The sequence below is a fragment of the Mobula hypostoma genome, chromosome 5 (assembly GCF_963921235.1).
Source record: "Mobula hypostoma chromosome 5, sMobHyp1.1, whole genome shotgun sequence".
NCBI lineage: Eukaryota > Metazoa > Chordata > Chondrichthyes > Myliobatiformes > Myliobatidae > Mobula > Mobula hypostoma.
Window position 1 is genome coordinate 193366142 of NC_086101.1, and position 18985 is coordinate 193385126.

Consider the following 18985-nt stretch of genomic DNA (forward strand, 5'->3'; position numbering starts at 1 on the left):
TGGCATAGAGTTGATGATACAATTCAGCTTAGTTATGCAATGATTTGTAATGAACTTCAGATTGTGAAATCGATATGACCTTAAGACCATCAATAAAACTGAGCAAGATTCCAAGAAGTTGAAAAATTTGTTAATTTCCAAATTTGATGGACTTGCACTTTTTATCTTTTTCAAAAGATTTCCAGATTTAGTTATTTCTCCTTTATTATATTTAATAGATACATATTTTGTCAGTTACACTTGTCCATGTTGATTGAAGACTATAGTGTAGATTTTATAATTAACCAAATCTAAGTGTCAATAGGATATGGGTGATCCAATTGTTCAGCACTTGATAATTGCTTTATCCATCCAAGAATCTACCACCAGGCAGGAGGGTACCATAGCATTAGGATGAGAACTGTTAGGTTAGGAAACCACTTCTTCCCCCATGCTGTAAGATAACTGAACTCCCTGCCACCACCCATCACGCATGAAGCACCAATAGTGTTTATACTGTTCACTTTTTAACTTGTGTCAGAAATGCACCTTATTATTTATTAATTTATTTGTGGTAATATTTGTGTTCTGTGTGATTTATGTGTACTGTGTAGTGCACCTTGGTCCAGAGGAACATTGTTTTGTTTTGCAGTAGACATAAATATACAGTTGAATGACACTGAACTTGGTCTTGAGATAATGCCTTTGGTTGTCTCAGTTCAGGCTCATAATTCGCTGGATAATTTGCTTCCAAGATGTCTTTCTTGCAACATCCCTGCATTTCCATCAAATGGAAACTGAAGTTATCTCAGAAAGCTATCCAAATTTCTTGCATTCATTGCCCAAGCACATGATAAATGCCATTCCACCATCTACGCTCCTCTGTCCTGTATCAGAATTGCAGTACCATTGTGGGGTTGCACAACAAAATCAAACTCAAGATTCATCTACAAATCCATTACAAGGGTCTGCAGATACTGGGAAATCATATCCATCAACATCCGTCTAGCTTGCTTCCTTGATGTTTAGTTGTCAGTTGGGTATGCTGCTTGTATTTACAAAGTGCCCTGCGAGAAACCTGTCATCTTCTTGTACAGAATGCCACTTGATTTTATTTATTTGAAGATACAGCATGGTGTCAGGCCGCCAGCCCAACAGACCCCAGTACACCGATGTGACAAGTTAACCTACTAACCTTGTATGTCTTTGGAATGTGGGAGGAAACCTCTGTGGTCATGGGGATAATGTACAAACTCCTTACAGACAGTGGTGGAATTGAACTGAGGTTGCTGGCGCTGCAGTAGTGTCATGCTGCTACACTACTCCACCACCCCTTATTTACTCCATATATAAGGCTTCTGGCCTGCAATTAGCTGCAAGAGTTTTTCTGTGGTGTTATTGGGCCATGGGGTAATGTTCTGTGAATTCAGATAGAGGTAATGATTATTACTACCTCAAAGCCAGGGTTATCAACCAACAAACTCATTACTCTGCCTGACCTCCAAGTTCATGCTGTAACGAGTTTTACAAAGAATAAGTTCCAAAGCATCATCATGGCTTGGCATGCCCAGTGCAGCTGCGTCTTCAACAGCATGGCCTCGATAATTTGCTTCCAAGATGTCTTTCTTGCAACATCCCTGCATTTCCGCCTGTTCGAGAACTTCAATGCTGGTGACGAAGTCATTCCAGTGGATGTTGAGGATGGTGTGGAGGCAGTGCTGGTGGAAACGCTGAAGGAGTCGTAGGTGGTGACGGTAGGTTACCCACGACTCCGAGCTGTACAGGAGAGTACAAAGAATAAATAAGTCCCTGTTGAATAAAGAGCATTTCAGCCCTATGAAGCCACAGTGACCAAGTTCCCACAAAAATGAAGACCAACTGGCTGGATCTCACGATTACATCAAAGCAGTCACCACACTTCAAACACCACAGGATTAAGCTCCCTCATCTGTTGCCTATTGAGAACATTTTGAAACAGCTTAAAGATAGCAGTTATAAGCAAACCATGAACCCACAATAGTGGGATTCCAATATGGAGCTCATGATGCAGATGGAAATGGCAGGGATCTGGAAGCCATTCTGACAGCAGAGTTAATTGCAATGGCTGAATCCTTTCAGAGGTGGTCAGTGTGACCAGACCTGACAAAATCCCACCACTATACAAATTAGCGATCGCAACACTTGACATTATTGTCTGCAGAGAGAAAATGTGTCATGACCTCACAGAAGAGACCATAAGACAAAGAAGCAGAAGTCGGCCATTCAGCCCATCAAGTCTGCTCCGCCATTTTATCATGAGCTGATCCATTCTCCCACTTAGTCCCATTCCCCCCCCTTCTCGCCATAACCTTTGATGCCCTGGCTACTCAGATACCTATCAATCTCTGCCTTAAATACACCCAATGACTTGGCCTCCACTGCCGCCCGTGGCAACAAATTCTATAGATTCACCACCCTCTGACTAAAAAAATTTCTTCGCATCTCTGTTCTGAATGGGCGCCCTTCAATCCTTAAGTCATGCCCTCTCGTACTAGACTCCCCCATCATGGGAAACAACTTTGCCACATCCACTCTGTCCATGCCTTTCAACATTCGAAATGTTTCTATGAGATCCCCCCTCATTCTTCTGAACTCCAAGGAATACAGTCCAAGAGCAGACAAACGTTCCTCATATGTTAACCCTGTCATTCCTGGAATCATTCTAGTGAATCTTCTCTGTACCCTCTCCAACGTCAGCACATCCTTTCTTAAATAAGGAGCCCAAAACAGCACACAGTACTCCAAGTGAGGTCTCACCAGTGCCTTATAGAGCCTCAACATCACATCCCTGCTCCTATACTCTATTCCTTTAGAAATGAATGCCAACATTGCATTCGCTGCCTTCACCACAGACTCAACCTGGAGGTTAACCTTAAAGGTATCCTGCACGAGGAATCCCAAGTCCTGTTGCATCTCAGAACATTGAATTCTCTCCCCATTTAAATAATAGTCTGCCCATTTATTTCTCCTACCAAAGTGCATAACCATACACTTTCCAACATTGTATTTCATTTGCCACTTCTTTGCCCATTCTCCCAATCTATCCAAGTCTCTCTGCAGGCTTTGTTTCCTCAACACTACTGGCCCCTCCACCTATCTTTGTATCATAGGCAAACTTAGCCACAAAGCCATCTATTCCATAATCCAAATCGTTGATGTACAATGTAAAATGGAGCGGCCCCAACATGGACCCCTGTGGAACACCACTGGTAACCAGCAGCCAACAAGAATGGGATCCCTTTATTCCCACTCTGTTTCCTGCCAATCAGCCAACGCTGTATCCATGTATGTAACTTTCCCATAATTCCGTGGGCTCTTATCTTGTTTAGCAGCCTCATGTGTGGCACCTTGTCAAAGGCCTTCTGAAAATCCAAATACACAACATCCGCTGCATCTCCCTTGTCTAGCCTACTTGTAATTTCCTCAAAAATAGCAATAGGTTTGTCAGGCAGGATTTTCCTTTAAGGAATCCATGCTGAGTTCCGCCCATCTTGTCATATGCCTCCAGGTGCTCTGTAACCTCATCTTTGACAATGGACTCCAACAACTTCCCAACCACCGATGTCAAGCTAACAGGTCTATAATTTCCTTTTTGCTTCCTTGCCCCCTTCTTAAATAGCGGAGTGACATTTGCAATCTTCCAATCCTCCAGAACCAGGCCAGAATCTATTGACTTTTGAAAGATCATTGCTAATGCCTCCGCAATCTCCACAGCTACTTCCTTCAGAACACGAGGGTGCATTCCATCTGGTCTAGGAGATTTAACTACCCTTAGACTATTCAGCTTCCTGAGTACTTTCTCTGTCGTAATTGTGACTGTGCACACTTCTCTTCCCTGACACCCCTGAGAGTCCGGTATACTGCTGATGTCTTCCTCAGTGAAGACTGATGCAAAATACTCGTTCAGTTCCTCCGCCATCTCCTTATCTCCCATTACAATTTCTCCAGCATCATTTTCTATTGGTCTTGTATCTACTCTCACCTATCTTTTACGCTTTATATACTTGAGAAAGCTTTTAGTATCCTCCTTGATATTATTTGCTAGTTTCCTTTCATAGTTCATCTTTTCCCTCTTAATGACCTTAGTTTCCTTTTGTAAGCTTTTAAAAACTTCCCAATCCTCTGTCTTCCCACTAATTTTTGCTTCCTTGTATGCCCTCTCCTTTCCTTTAACTTTGGCTTTGACTTCTCTTGTCAGCCACGGTTACATCCTTATTCCATTCGAAAATTTCTTCTTTTTTGGAATATACCTGTCTTGCACCTTCCTCTCTTCTCGCATAAACTCCAGCCACTGCTGCTCTGCTGTCTTTCCCACCAGTGTCTCTTTCCAGTCAACTTTGGCCAGTTCCTCTCTCATGCCACTGTAATTTCCTTTACTCTACTGAAATACTGACACATCAGATTTCGGCTTCTCTTTCTCAAATTTTACAGTGAACTCAAACATGTTATGATCACTGCCTCCTAAGGGTTCCTTCACCTCAATCTCTCTAATCACCTCTGTTTCATTACATAATACCCAATCCAGTACAGCCAATCCCCTAGTGGGCTCAACAACAAGCTGTTCTGAAAAGCCATCTCGCAGGCTTTCTACAAATTCTCTCTCTTGAGATCCAGTGCCGCCCTGATTTTCCCAATCCACTCGCATGTTAAAATCCCCCCACAATTATCATAACACTGCCCTTCTGACAAGCCTTTTCTATTTCCAGTTGTAATTTGTAGTCCACATCACTGCAGCTGTTAGGAGGCCTGTATATAACTGCAATCAGGGTCCTTTTACCCCTGCGATTTCTTAGCTCAACCCATAGAGATTCTGCACCTTCCGATCCTATATCACCTCTTTCTAATGATTTAATATAATTTCTTACCAATAAAACCACGCCACCACCTCTGCCTACCTGCCTATCCTTCCGATACACCGTGTATCCTTGGACGTTCAGCTCCCAGAGACATGCATCCTTTAGCCATGTCTCAGTGATGACCACAATATCAAACCTGCCAATCTGTAGCTGTACAACAAGATCATCCACCTTATTCCTTATGCTGCATGCATTTAAGTGTAACAACTTAAGTCCAGTATTTGGTACATTTTGCTTTGATTTCACTGCAACTTTATTGCATTGCAACTCATCCCAATGGTTGCAAATTTGCCCCATCACCTGCCTGTCCTTCCTGACATCTTAACTTGCTCACTATCTTAGATTTATTTCTGTATTCCCCCTCCTCCGCTCTACCATTCCGGTTCCTATCCCCCTGCCAAATTAGTTTAAACCCTCCCTAACAGCTCTATTAAACCTTCCCGCCAGGATATTTGTCCCCTTCGAGGTCAGGTGTAACCCGTCCTTTTTGAACAGGTCATACTTCCCCCAGAAGAGATCCTAATGATCCAAGAATCTGAAGCCCTGTCCCCTGCACCAGTCTCTCAGCCACACATTCATCTGCCTGATCCTACTATCCTTGCTCTCGCTAGCACGTGGCACAGGTAGCAATCCCAAGATTACTACCCTGGAGGTCCTGCTTCTCAGCTTCCTTCCTAACTCCTGGAAATCTCTCTTCAGGATCTCCTCCCTTGTCCTATCTGTCATTGGTACCAACTGTACTAAGACAGCCGGCTGCTCGCCCTCTCCCTTATTCTGGACCCGATCCGAGACATCCCATACCCTGGCACCTGGGAGGCAACACACCATGCGGGTATCTCTATTAGGCTCACAGAATCTCCTGTCTGTTTCCCTGACTATGTAATCCCCTATGGCTACCACATTCCTCTTCTCCCTCCTTCCCTCCTGCACGACAGTGCCAGGCTCAGTGCCAGAGATCTGGTCACCGTGGCCGTCCCCTGTCAGGTCATCCTCCTCAACAGCATCCAAAATGAGATACTTGTTGCTGAGGGGGGCAGCCACAGGGGTGCTCTCCACTATCCGGGGATTTTCCTTCCCTCTCCTGACAGTCACCCAGTTTTCTGACCCCTGTAGTCCAGGGATGACTACCTCTCTGTAGCTCCTGTCTATCACCTTTTCACTTTCCCTAATGAGCAGTAGTTTAGTTTTTCACAACCATTTTCGTAAGATTTCAATTTGGACCAAAATAGATGCAGGCACCATTTGGGGTGACAGTACCAAACTACTTGGGACGTCCATTCTTAGATTTCCATTGATTTCATACAGAAGTCAAGGCTTTCTTAAGGTAGTTGTTATATTGTTACTAAAATAAGTGATTAACAGCTGAAGGCATATCTTTAGAAAGCACAGATCAAGATATCTGTACAAGTAATGGTACTTTATAGCAGGCTATTTTGTGCTTGGGTATTTTATGACACTGTGCTTTGTGGTTTTAAGAACAACAATGCATATTTCAGATAGGGTGGATACTTTTCAGTTAATTTAGGTCATGCTGTAGTAAAGAATATCATTGATATAAATGGCAATCAGAACAATATGCAGTATTCTGGATGTGGTCTAGCCAAATTTTGCAGGTTTAACCTAACAGGCAGGGGAATTACATTGATAGAAATAATAGATCAGCCATGATGGAAGGGTGGAGCAGGCTCAATGGGCTGAATAGCTTAATTCTGCTCCTGTGTCTTGTGGTCTAATATCTATTCTTTTCCTCTGGAAATTAACCATTGTATATTGCTTGTGTTTTAATTATATGGCCCCTCTATTCTTTCAACTAGAATTTTCTATCTTGTGTTGAGTATGTCAACTTTTGCTCATTGTGCAGATATTTTAGAATATCTTCTGTAATTTGTTAAAGTTCTCTCCCATTTTGATCATTTCCCTCCCTGAATTTAATACTAATTTCAAATTGAAAAAATACTTCTGATATCAGTGTATTAAGTCATGAAGTTAATTTGAGTTAGCTCTTGTTCAGCATCACTAACCACTGTCTTCCACTGTGAGTAGCTATCCTTCCTTACCATTCTGCTCTGAAACCAGCTGGCTATGTGACCTCTTCCTCCTGTTCTCTGACCTTAATTGTTCATTTATCAGGAGAGAGTTTTTTGTCGGAAATTTTGGAAACCTAGATGCATTACATCTAATGATTTTTTTTTAGACTCTGGCTACACAGTAGCCAGTAAAGATTTTCAGCTTTGAAATCCATCCTGACCATTCATTTGTATACATCTTATCTGTGATATTTTATTCACTAAGTATGTTCTTTTTCTTCTTGCCACCTTGGAAAACTGAATATTCTATAATTCTCTCGTCTTGTTCAATCAGCCTTCTTAGATGCACTCAGTAGCCACTTTATTAGGTACAGGAGTGGAACCTGGTGTGGTCTTTTGCTGTTGTAGCCCATCCACTTCAATGTTTGACGTGTTGTGCATTCAGAAATGCTCTTCTGCACACCACAGTTGTAACGTGTTGTTATTTGAGTTACTGTTGCCTTCCTGTCAGCTTGAAACCAGTCTGGCCATCCTCCTCTGACTTCTCTCGTTAATGAGGATTGAAAGAGTGAGAAAAGAGAGAATAGAGCTGAGGTCTGATTAAGCACTAAGTTGTGCAAATCATATATTAATCCAAAACTCTGATCATCTCTCCCTAATTTCTACCATGTCAACTATACACCGAGCGATTTGCAGTGGTCAATAGGCAGATTAATTGACCACTGTCAAATTGTGCCAATTATGTTGCCCAGTAAGCCAGTCCTATCTACCCATGTTTGGCCAACAGTCTGCTAAACTTTTCTTAACTATTTAGCTACCTAAATAGTTTTTAAATTTTGCTAATTACATTTTTTAAATGTTACTGATAAAGTATTGTGTTCAGTTCTGATCGCCTCATTATAGGAAGGATGTGGAAGCTTCAGAGTAGGTGCAGAGAATGCTGCCCAGATTCCAGAGCATGTCTTATGAGGATGAGTTGAGTGACTGCGGGCTTTTCTCTGTTGAAGTGGTTAGACTGGTCTCGGAGTAGGTTGAGAGGCTGGCACAACGTTGTGGGCTGAAGGGCAAAGACTGTGCCGTACTGTTCTATGTGCTAATATGCTAGTTTTAACCACGGCTTATTCCAAATATAAACCACCCTTTATGTAAAGAAGCTGCCTCAAATGTCCCTTTTAAATCTTAAATCTATGCTTTGTTTTTAACATCCTCCTCATGCACTCCCCTTCTACCCATTCCCTGGAGAAAGACTGTGTTTTGCACTGTCTGTGCTCCTCATGATTTGATATACCCCTCAGTCTCCAACATTCCAGAATAAAGACCTAGTGCATGTAACCTCCCTTGTAACTGAAGCTCCAGAGTTCAGGCAGCTCCCTGGTAAATCTTTTCTGCACTCTTCCTAGTCTGATAGTGTCTTTCCTGTAGCAGGGTACTCCAAGTACAGCCTCACCAAAGTTTTGTTATGTCTGAAGAAAACTTGCACATGCGGAGGAAGAACATGCAAACTCCACGCAAGCAGCGCCTGAGGTTAGGACTAACCTCAGATATCTGTGGTTGTGAGGCTGCAGCTATACTGGCTGCACCACTGTCACTGTCGGGGCGATGTGAATGCTGGCTGTGTAGGCACGGAGATGGATAAATAGATATACTTTATTAATCCCAAGGGAAATTTGGTAAAAAAACCATTTCCAGAGCTAAAGAAAACCCAAATAAAACTCTCTACCAGCATGTTAGAGAGGGTGCAGCTTTGACATGTTACCGTGAGAAAAAAAATACAAAAAATAACGTAAATTAAAAAGTAAGAAGAAGAAAGTAAGAATAGATCGGACTGGCTGTCCCAGGCTGCTTGCACGACCGGCGCATGCGCACTAACTGTTGATGGACAGAGTGACTTCTGGTTCAGGAAAAGTATGAGAAATGAGTAAAAATGAAGTTGGTGGTGCATTCAGTTGCAGTGGCTTCTACGGGGTCAACAAAAGGTTGCATTTAAATATATTCTTACCAAGATTCTGGTATATATTAAGAATTTAAAGTATTGCAGGTCTACCCCATTAGTGAGTTGCTCACTGGTGGAGAAAATGAAGTAGCTGTTCATTGTGCTGCTGCCTGAGTTAAAGGAGGCTTACAGTCTAATAGTGAGTGACTGTCTTGGTTGCTTTTCTTGAGTTCGCAAGACCCTTTTGGACATTGTTAATGTGGAATGCTGCAAGTTCTATCCACTGATTTATCAGCAGTGAGGAGAGGCAGATGGCAGGGGAGTTGTGTGGCCTCGGTCATAGCGAGGACTAGGCCTCAAGCCACAGTGGCACCAGTTTACAGCCGCCATGAGAGAGGCGTGGGAACCTCTCAGCTCCTAAACGCAATCCCACGATTGATGAAGGCCAGTGCACCATATGCCTTCTTAACCACAGAGCCAACCTGCTCAGCAACTTTGTGTGTCCTATGGACTCGGACCCCAAGATCCCTCTGATCCTCCACACTGCCAAGAGTGGGGTGGGGTGGCATCCAGGTTGGAGTCGGTGCTGCTCCCCTGGTGTTCGCTCGGCAGAAGGCAAGCTCTGTTGTAGTTGTTGACTGCAGATTTCTGCAGCATTCAGTTGGCTGAGGCCTCAGGCTATGATATCGCCTGTTACAGCTGCCAGGAGAGAGGTGTTAGAGTCCGTGCACTCCACTGGGGACAGTGTGGTGTGGCGTCCAGGCTGGAGTTGGTGCTGCCTCCTCCCTATGTTTGCTCAGCAGAATTCAAGCACCATTGTGGTTGAAGATTTCAGCAGTGTTGGTTGGCTCAAGTTTGGACTCTTTTATTGTTTGCATGGCTGTCTCTTTCTATCTTATGTGCTTTGTGCTATGTGTGACTGTTGGTAACTGTTTTGAACCTTGGCTCAGTAGTAACGCTGTTTTGTTTGGCTGTATTCATTCGTGAGTGGTTGTATGACATTTAAACTCGAATTAAAAATGAGAAGTTAAAGAGAATGTGCACATTGTGAGCAAGGTGTACTGCATTGATAGTAAGGCCAGTGTAAATTCTAAGTCCTTGGGTGTTTGCCTTTTGAACTGAGTTGAAGGTAAATTGTAGATCTCTAGGACCCCAATTTACTTCCTTGATCTGTTAGTTAATATGGTTGGGGTGTGAGTTTCAGGATTTAGACCAGATTCTGATGAAAGATCATATGCCCTTAGGGATGGTAACTAGTAGTTTGCTTATTATTGCAGATGTACCGAGATACAGGGTAGAACTTTATTTACACACCATCCAGACAGGCAGATCATTCATTACAAAAATGCAACGAGGTAGTACAAAAGGTAAAACAAAAACAGTGCTGAATATAGTGTTGCAATGAACTGGTGAATTAATGCATTGTTTTAGAGAATGTAGAGACTGTAGCCAAAATGCATAGGCAGGTGGGGACAGAATGTTTTGTTTGGAATTCCAGGTGCCATTTAAGCCCTTGGAGATAGAAGTCGTACACTTCATTTCGAAAGCTTATCAGTGTACCTTGGTACGTGCATTACACCAGTTTACCACCTTTTGGACAAGAAGGGCAGGTAAGGTTCAACTTCGCTGGGTTACAGAATACTGATGTAAAATCATTAAATTATGGAACTTTTAGAAGAATGGATTGAAGTAAATGAAGAACTCCCATTAGTACATTTTCTCAAGACAGGACTATGAAGGGTTAGATACCTAGTATGCTAATTATATATGGGGCTATTATTTAATTCATTGGTGGGGTAGGCTTAGAGCTAAGTGGCTGCCTCCTATTCATTTGATAAATCAGAGTATGACAATGCAAATATTCTTGAATGTGGTATGACATCAAACTCCTGGGAGTACACATCTCGCACAACCTCTGTCCCCACAACACATTCTGCACAATCAGGGAAGCTCACCAATGCCACTACTTTCTGAGGAGACTGAAGAGAACTGGATATGCGCATCTATGCTCACACCATTCTACCGATGCATAGTAAAGAGAGAGTGCACCTCGCACAGGTCGGGGAGAAGTGCGCAGATGCAGTAGCTTGTCATCGTGCAAGGATGCTGAGAAAGCTCCGAAATAAAAGAGAGACGCTGTCTAGCGGAGCGGTCATCGGAGTACTGTAAGTCAGAGTAGTAGGGCTTTGGCTCATCGTGGCTTTGGCAAGGATGGGTCTAGGTGCGGCAGGTTACTTTTTAACCCCCTTTAACAAGAATAGTGGGTATGACTGCAAGGCAACTTTTCAGTTCTGGGTGTCAGATGTGGGATGTCCGAGAGACTTCCAACCTCTCTGGTGGTCACATCTGAGCTAGGTGCATCGAGTTGTAGCTCTTTGGAGACCAAATTAGGGATAGATAAGTGGGTGATCATCAGGAGAGGGAAGAGAGGGTGTCAGGTATGGATAGCACCCTGGTGGCTGTCTCCCTTAACAATAAGTACTCTATTTTGAGTGCTATTGGGGGCGTAAACAACCTACCTGGGGGAAGCAACAGTAGCTGTGCCTCTGGCACTGAGTTTGGCCCTGTGGCTCAGAAGGGCAGGGAACGGAAGACGATAACAGCAGTAATGGGGGACAGATAGGCGATTCTGTAGGTGCAAAAAAGAAACACGGATGTTAGTTTGCCTCCCAGATGCCAGGGTTCCTGATGTTTCTGGACATGTCCTCAAGACCCTGAACTGGCAGGTTGAGCAGCCAGAGGTTGTGGTACATATTGGTACCAACGATATCGGTAGAAAAGGGGTGGAGGTCCTGAAAGCAGAATACGGGGAGTTAGGAAGGAACCTGAGAAGCAGGATCTCAAAGGTAGTAATCTCGAGTTTGTTGCCTGTGCCACGCGACAGTCAGTATAGGAATAGAATGAGGTGGAGGATAAATTAATGGCTGAAGGATTGGAGTGGGGGGGGGGAAGTGATTCAGATTTTTGGATCATTGAGACCACTTCTGGGGCAGGTTTGACCTGTACAAAAAGGACGGGTTGCACTTGAATCTGAGGGGGACTAATATCCTGGCAGGGAGGTTTAAACTAGATTTGCAGGGGGTTGGGAACTGAAGGAAAGAGGCAGAGGATGGGGAGGTTGGAGCATGTCGAGACAGCTTATAGGGAGTTTGTGAGGAAGGATGGGCAGATGTTAGAGCAAAGATGCACTCATCCTGATGGTTTGAGATGTGTCTATTTTAATGCAAGTATCATAAACAAGGCGGATAAACTTCGAGCATGGATCGATACTTCGACATTGTGGCCATTACAGACACTTGGATGTCTCAGGCAGGAATGGCTGCTGAGTATGCCAGACTTCAGATGTTTCAAAAAGAACAGAGGGAGGCAAAAGAGATGGGTGGCTAATTAGGGATATTGTCATGGTTGCAGAAAAGGAGGAAGTCATGGAGGGATGGTCTACTGAGTTAGTGTGGATGAAGATCAGAAACACTAGTGAAGTTTAAGAGACTACTAGACAGGTATATGGAGGAATCTAAGGTGGGGGCTTATATGGGAGGCAGGGTTTGAGGGTCAGCACAACATTGTGGGCTGACGGGCCTGTAATGTACTATTCTATGTTCTATGAAACAGAAAGGGGCAATAACTCCACTGAGTGTTACTTATAGAACCCCCCCCCCCATATTCAGGAGCAGATGGGGAGGCAGATTCTGGAATGGTGCAATAATAATAATAAAGTGGTTGTGATGGGAGATCTTAACTTTCCTAATATTGATTGGCATCTCCTTAGCGCAGGGGGTTTAGATGGGATGAAGTTTGTTAAGTGTGTTCAGGAAGGTAGATAAGCCAACTAGAGGAGAGGCTGTACTTGATCTGGTAGTGGGAAATGAACCTGGTCAGGTGTCAGATTTCTCGGTGGGAGAGCATTTTGGAGGTGACCACAACTCTATCTCCTTCACCATAATGCTGGAGAGGGATAGGAGCAGACAATTTGGGAAAATATTTAATTGGTGCAGAGGGAAATGTGATGCTATCAGGCAGGAACTTGGGAGCAGATGTTCTCAGGGAAATGCACAGCAGAAATGTGGTAAATGTTCAGGGAACATTTGCATGGAGTTCTGCATGGGTATGTTCCACTGAGGCAGGGAAAGGTTAGTCGGGTTAAAGAACCATGGTGAACAAAGGATGTAGGAAATCTAGTTAAGAAAAGAAAAGCTTGCGAAAGGTTCAAGAAACTAGGTACTGTTAGAGCTCGAGAAAATTACAAGGTTGCTAGGAAGGAGCTTAAAAATGGAATTAGGAGAGCCAGAATGGGCCATGAGAAGGCCTTGGCGGACAGGATTAAGGAAAACCCCAAGGCATTCTACAAATCTGTGAAGAGCAAGAGGATGAATCATGTGAGAATAGGACCAATCAGGTGCATTAGTGGAAATGTGTGCATGGAGTCAGAGGAGGTAGTGGAGGTACTTACTACTTTGGTTCAGTATTCACCAGGGAAAAAGACCTTGGCAATTGTGGGGATGACTTACAGTGGACTGAAATGCTTCAGCTTATAGACATTAAGAAAGAGGATGTGCTGGAGCTTTTGAAAAGCGTTAAGTTAGATAAGTTATAGGGACCGGTTGAGATGTACTCCAGGCTGCTGGGAAGCGAGGGAGGAGATTCCTGAGCCTCTGGCGATGATCTTCATGTCATCAATAGGGATGGTAGAAGTACCTGAGGATTGCAGGGTTGCAAATGTTCCCTTGTTCAAGAAAGGGAGAAGAGATAACCCAGGAAATTATAGACCAGTGTGTCTGACTACAGTGGTGGGCAAGTTTTTGGAGAAGATCCTGAGAGGCAGGATTTATGAGCTTTTACAAGGATGTTGCCTGGATTGGAGGGCATACCTTATGAGAATAAATTAAGTGAACTTGGCCTTTTCTCCTTGGAGCGACAGAGGATGAGAGGTGACCTGATACAGTTGTATAAGGTGATGAGGGGCATTGATTGTGTGGATAGCTAGAGCTTTTTCCCAGGGTTGGAATGGCTAACACGAGGGGGCGTAGTTTTAAGGTGCTTGGAAATGGGTACTGAGAGGATGTCAGGGTTAAGTTTTTCACAGAGTGGTGGGTGCGTGGAATGCACTGCTGGTGGCAGTGGTGGAAGCGGCTACTGTAGGGTCTTTTAAGAGCCTCTTGGATAGGTACATGGAACTTAGAAAAATTGAGGTCTATGCACAAGAGAAATTCTAGGCAGTTTCTAGAGTCGGTTACATGGTCGGCACAACATTGTGGGCCAAAGGGCCTGTAATGTGCTGTAGATTTCCATGTTCTAAAGAGCAACCTATCAAGCTGCATCACTGCTTGGTATGGAAGCTGCACTGCAGCGGAAAGGAAGGCTTCACAACAGGTAGTCAAAACTGCCCAACGCATTACTGACACCAGCCTACTTGCTATCAAGGATATATTGACAACAGTTACTTTCCCCAAGCAGTAAGGCTGATCAACATTTCCACCCACTAACCCCCCCCCCACACCTCCAACCACCACTACTTTATCATTTCCTGTCAGTCACCTTATGTATAGATATTCCTGTATTTGGTATTACTTTATGAACAGACAATCAATTTGTATATGTGGGCTATCTTATCTATTTATATTTGTGTTTTTTTTATTATTGTGTAGTTTATCTTATTATTTCTTTTGCTGCATCGGACCCAGAGTAACAATTATTTTGTTCTTTACACTTGTGAACTGGAAATGACATTAAACAATCTTGAACATGATTACGTATAGGGTTTTACAGTACTTCATGATCATAAAAGCAGCAGTTTTGTTACGTAAATGAACATAAGTAATTGTACAACCAGCAGTGGAATAGATGAATAATTTTGGTAAGAGTTTTTGAAGAAGCGCTATTTATTAAGAGGAACTTGCTCTTAAACTAATAAGTTTGTAAAATTTCAACAACAAGATTTAATGCTTCTGTCATCACCAAGATACTATCATCATTTGTGGTCATGATTGACCAAAAGCTTAAGTGGACCTGACTTCACCAGTCCTATAGATCTCCTGCATTTACAGGCACGGTTCATCTGTATGATTAAATACGAATGGAATTATGAAGCAACAGCAAGCACAATGAGCCGAGGAACGAAGTAGATAAGAGCCAGCCAATTAGAAAGTACTCATTCAAATACTGCAGTAACAAGTTAACCAACGAGAAAGCACTTATTCATTTAATTCAGAACAAAGAAGCTTCCAGAGATTTCCAGAATTATGCTAGAGGTATATCAAACTTGCATAAAATGCAAGCTTATAATTATTTGTTAAACTGCAAAGTTGGATCATGGATGGTTTCATATGTTCAGTTCTGCAATGAGATATAACCTGATAAATAACATTTGGATGGAGTCTTTATGATCTTTAAGTAGATGCCATGTTTTATTACATTACAAAAACATAAGTGGTGGTCATTGTTTGAATAGTTTTCTTTTTGGTCCAAACTCCAGGTTGTTTTTTTTTAAGGAAAGTATACTGAGTAGTGACGAAAGAGGGGAGAATCAGAATGACATTCTAGAACTCAATCTTTCAATAGTAATAATTTTTGAAAATGTTTACAAAACAGTGGATGTATAATTACTGTCAAGACATTATATCCGATGTATAGATAATATTTGGTATGCAGGAAAGAGATTGAGTCTGTTTTAGTATCTATGTCAAGTGTAGTGCAAGATATGATGTTCTTCCATGAATAATAGCATGACTAATTGCCAGTGACAGGATATTGTCATTTGTGAGTTTTATCTTCACTTTTAAAATAGAAGAATTATTTTTAATAACTTTTGGGTTCGAAGCTGCAGTGTGTTGTTTTTCGATGTAGGATCACTCGTGCGTCACATAAATAATTTATGCCTGGAGCCAGAGGATGTGGGTGAGATCCCAACCGAGTGCTTTGCATCGATATTCACCAAGGAGTGCATCAGAAGAAAATGAGATCAGTGTTGTGTATCCTAATACTTTAGGGCATGATGAGATCGAGAAAGAAGTGGCAATGGGTCTGTTAAAGAACATTAAGGTGAATAAATTCCCGGGGCCTGATGGGATCTATTGGATGTTATTGAGAGGGGCAAGAGATTGCTGGGGCCCTGATGAAGATCTTTGTATCTTCTTTCACCCCGGTGAGATGCAGGAGGACTGGAGAGTAGACAATGTTGATTCTTTGTTGGAGAGAAATGGGAATAATCGGGGCACACACCAGTGGAGGGAAGCTATTGGTGACAACTCTTAGGCATGTAGTTTACTGACATTTGCAAGAAAAAAGAATTGGCTTACGAAGGATTATATGTGGCTGGTTACAAACCTAATTGAGAGTTTTGAGGAGCAGGCAAGGAACAAGAGGATAATTCGGCAGAGGGTAGGAACATTCCACTCAAGATTAAAAGAGAGAGCATGTTTGGAGCACAAGATGTGGGTGAGATTCTAAGTGAATACTTTGTGTCAGTATTCACCAAGGAATAGGGCATGTAGGATATTGAGTTCAGTCTGGAATATGCGAATATGCTATGGCTTTTCAGGTAAAGATGGTGGTGGTGTTGGTCCTCTTGATGGGGTACACCCCAGGTTATTGAGAGAGGCAAGAGGTAAGATTATTTGGCCTTGACCAAAATCTTTGTCTCTTCTCAAGCCACAGGCAAGGTCCCAGAGGACCGGCAAATAATTTTGTTCCATTGTTAAAGAAGGTAAGTGAGAATAAACCTTAAATTACAGACTGGAAAGTCACGTGCCAGTGGTAGGGTGATGTATTGGAGAGAATTCTTAGTGATAGAATTTATGAGTATTTGGAAAAGCATGGCCTAATTAGGGAACAGGCAACATGGGTTTGTGCGGGACAGGTCACGGCTTACAAACTTGATAGTTTTTTTTTGAGGAGGTGACAAAGGTAATTGATGAAGGTAAAGCAATGGGTGACAATAACACATAGCAGAACTATGCCATTCAGCCCATCAAGTCTGCTCCGCCATTTCATCATGGCTGATTCCAAATCCCACTCAACACCATACACCTGTCTTCTCATCATATCCTTTGATGCCCTGACTGATCAGGGAATGATCAATTTCCGCCTTAAATATGCCTACGGACTTGGCCTCCACTGGAGTCTGTGGCAGAGCATTCCACAAATTCACTACTCTCTGGCTAAAAAAAAATTCCTCCTTCTGTTCTGAAAGGTCACCCCTCAATTTTGAGGCTCTGCTCTCTAGTTCTGGACATCCTCACCATAGGAAACATCCTCTCCACATCCAACCTATCTAATCCTTTTAACATTCAGAAGATTTCAATGAGGTCCCCACGCATTGTTCTAAATTCCAGTGAGTACAAGCCCAAAGCTGCCAAACACCCCTCGTATGTTAACCTCTTCATTCCCGGAATCATTCTCTTGAACCTAATCTGGACTCTCTCCATTGACAGCACATCCTTTCTGAGATACAGTGCCCAAAACTATTGATACAAGTGCAGCCTGACTAGTGTCTTATAAAGGCACAGCATCATCTCCTTGCTTTTATATTCTATTCCCCTTGAAATAAATGCCAACTTTGCACTTGGCTTCACCTGGTCAGGTGTCAGATCTCTCCATGGGAGAGCATTTTGGAGGTAGTGATCACAACTCTTATCTCCTTTACCATAGTGCTGGAGGGGGATAGGAACAAACAGTTTTGGAAAACAGTTAATTGGGGTAGGGGGAAATATGATGCTATTAAGCAGGAGCTTGGGAAAAAGCATGGTAGAAATGTAGCTAATGTTCAGGGAACATTTACCTGGTGCTCTGCACAGCTATGTTCCATTGAGGCAGGGAAAGGATAGCAGGGTAAAAGAACCATGATGTGCAAAGGGTGTGAAAAATCTAGTTAAGAAAAGAAAAGCTTACGAAAGGTTCAAGTAACTAGGTACTGATAGAGTTCTAGAAAATTACAAGGTTGCCAGGAAGGAGTTGAAGAATGGAATTAGGAGAGCTGGAAGGGACCATGAGAAAGCCTTGGTGAGCTAGGTTAAGGCATTCTACAAGTATGTGAAGAGCAAAAGGACGAGCCGTGTGAGATTAGGACCAATCAGGTGCGGTAGTGGAATCGTGTGCATGGAGTCGGAAGAGGTTGCGGAGGTACTTAATGAAAACTTTGCTTCAGTATTCACCAGGGAAAAGGACCTTGGCAATTGTGGGCATGACTTACAGTGGACTGAAACGTTTGAGCATATAGACATTAAGAAAGAGGATGTACTGGAGCTTTTGAAAAGCATTGTTAGCTAAGTCACTGGGACTGGATGAGATGTACCCCAGGCTACTGTGGGAAGCAAGGGAGGAGATTGCTGAGCTTCTGGCCATGATCATCAATAGGGATGGAAGAAGTATCGGAGGATTGGAGGGTTGCAAATGTTGTTTCCTTGTTCAAGAAAGGGAGTAGACATAACCCAGGAAATTATAGACCAGTGAGTCTTACTCCTGTGAGGGTCAAGTTGTTGGAGAAGGAAAGATCCTGAGAGGCAGGATTATGAGCATTTGGGGAGAGAGAATCTGATTAGGGATCATCAGCATGGCTTTGTCAAGGGCAGGTCATGCCTTATGAGCCTGATTGAATTCTTTGAGGATGTAACAAAATGCATTGATGAAGGTGTAGAGCAGTGGATGTAGTGTATATGGATTTCAGTTGGTTATTTGATAAGGTTCCCCATGCAAGGCTCATTCAGAAAGTAAAGAGGCATGGGATCCATGGAGACCTTGATTTGTGGATCCAGAATTGGCTTGCCCACAGAAGGCAAAGGGTGGTTGTAGATGGTCCATATTCTGCATTGAGGTCGGTGACCAGTGGTGTTCATGTAGGGATCTGCTCCAGGACCCTTCCTCTTTGCAATTTTTTTATAAATGACCTGGATGAAGTAGAAGGGTGGTTTAGTAAGTTTGCTGATGACACAAACGTTGGGGCTGTTGTGGATGGTCGGGAGGGTTGTCAGAGATTACAGCGAGACATCACTGATGTGGCTGATTTTTGGCTTGTGCCTAGGCCCTTGTGTTGTTTCTTTTGTGCCTATAAGCTGTTTGCCTTGTTGGTTATGTCTGTGTTTCTTGTATTTGTGATTTTAGTTATCTGCTCTGATCTGTACAGCACTTTGGTCAACGTGGGTTGTTTTTAAAAGTGC

At 42.9% G+C, this 18985-nt stretch overlaps 1 protein-coding gene across 9 annotated transcripts in view; it reads left to right on the forward strand.

Annotated features, from left to right (window-relative positions):
* Positions 1-18985, forward strand: part of lifra (LIF receptor subunit alpha a) — a 195736-nt gene that overhangs the window by 34123 nt on the left and 142628 nt on the right. Inside the window, exon 1 of one of the 9 annotated variants that reach the window (XM_063049610.1) lies at positions 10403-10444. The exons of the other annotated variants lie outside the window; for them this stretch is intronic. The gene's annotated coding sequence lies outside the window, so the exon portion shown is untranslated. Of the gene's footprint in view, positions 1-10402; positions 10445-18985 lie in introns of those variants that run through there. 9 annotated transcript variants of the gene reach the window in all.